Here is a 2010-nt window from a genome sequence, read left to right on the forward strand (position 1 = left end):
GCAACGGTTCGATCAAAAAATTACATTACCTTAGCCATCGCTTCGTCTGGAATTACTGCGACATTATTACCAGGTGCAAACATTGCCAATTCAGCTCTTTAGCTGCCATTGAACATATAAATCATCGAAACTCCCACGTGCAATATTTCCAGAGCATCCGGTATGAAAAAAGTTTACCAAAAAATTAAATTCATTGTTTGGGATGAGTGCACCATGGCACATAAAAAATCGTTTGAGGCTTTTGATCCATTGTTGCGGGATTTGCGTGGAAACGTTCAACCATTCGGGATATTGCTCGCAGGAGATTTTACGAAAACATTGTCTGTAGTTTCTCGATTAACACGAGAGATAAATGCTTGCCTGAAATAGTCAACATTGCGACAAGACGAACATACATACACTGCAGCTGAAGTATTCGCGCGACAATAACTGGACATTGGGAACGCAAAGCTGCCAGTCAATGAGAGATTAAGACGAGTTTTATGGCTTTATAATTTTTGTAAATTAGAAACATCGAAAGGAGAACTGATCGAAAGAATGTTTCTTTATTAAGAAAATTAATTTTAGGAATCACGATTGGCTCAGTGAACGGGCTATTCTTGCTGCGAAGAATAAGGAGGCCTATCAACTAAATAATAGTGGTATTGACAACAGTCGTTGCTTGAGCTGATCAGCTCTTTTACTAGACTGCCAGACCACTTGCTCACTGTGGTGTGTGTGGCATATACGTCGATAAACACCGTTGTGGAAAAAGACCCGAAATTTTTGAACTCGATTAATCTTCCAGGGAGACCTCACATACTGAAATTAAAAATAGGTTTGACAGTTATCATGTTGCGGAATATTAATCAGCGAAAACTCTGCAACGGAATGCGACTCGCAGTTAAGAAATTGATGAAGAACGTAATGTAAGAAAAGATTTTAACGTGGCCTTTCAAAGGTGAAGAATTCCCATGATTCCATTTAATGATGATGATTCAATTTAAAAGATTTGAATTCCCAATTCGATTGACATTCGGAATCACAATCAATAATGCTCCAGGTCGAACTTTGGAAAAGTATGGTTTAGATTTAGATGCGGATTGCTTCTCAGATGTTGCGTGTTCCTGTGTCGGCAAACCAGATATCCTTGATATCTATGCAGAGAAAGGAAAAGTAACAAATATTGTTGTGCACACGAGTACTTATTACATAACCAAAAACATATGAAACGTATGGTTTGTTTCGTTAATAATTTATCGTCCATATAACAGAAATGTGCCACAGCAAAGCGTGGCAGGGTACAGCTAGTCTATATTAATAAAAATGTTGTGTTCGTATGTCACGGTCGTCAAAACTCGAGAACGGCTGAACCGATTTGAATAAATTTTTTTTTTTGTATTGTTCGGCATAATACCAGAACCAATGATATCGCAAAAAATTGGAGGGTTGCCACCTATTTGAAAATTTTTAAACCCATTGATAAAATAAATAAATTATTGCAATATGGGTATCGNTGGCTTAGGCGTTTACAGCGCCAAATAAGATTGATTATTTATGGCAACGGTTCGTTCAAACAATTACATAACCTTAGCTATCGCTTCGCCTGGAATTGCTACCAGGTGGAAACATTGCTAATTCAGCTCTTAAGCTGCCATTGAACATATAGATCATCGAAACTCCTACTTGGAATATCTCCAGAATATCCGGTATGGAAAAGTGNTTAAAGAGGTTTAAGAAAGATAGCTGCTGGAAATATTTTTGACGGGGGTTTCCACCTATTTGACNAACGGTTCGTTCAAACAATTACATAACCTTAGCTATCGCTTCGCCTGGAATTGCTACCAGGTGGAAACATTGCTAATTCAGCTCTTAAGCTGCCATTGAACATATAGATCATCGAAACTCCTACTTGGAATATCTCCAGAATATCCGGTATGGAAAAGTGGTACAAAAATTTAAACTAATTATTTGAGATCAGTGCACGATGGCACATAAAAAATTGCTTGAGGTCCTTGATCCATTGTTGCG

This window comes from Rhagoletis zephyria, unplaced genomic scaffold (genome assembly GCF_001687245.7).
Source record: "Rhagoletis zephyria isolate East Lansing unplaced genomic scaffold, Rhagoletis_zephyria_1.1 Rzeph_scaffold_00959, whole genome shotgun sequence".
Taxonomy (NCBI): Eukaryota; Metazoa; Arthropoda; class Insecta; order Diptera; family Tephritidae; genus Rhagoletis; species Rhagoletis zephyria.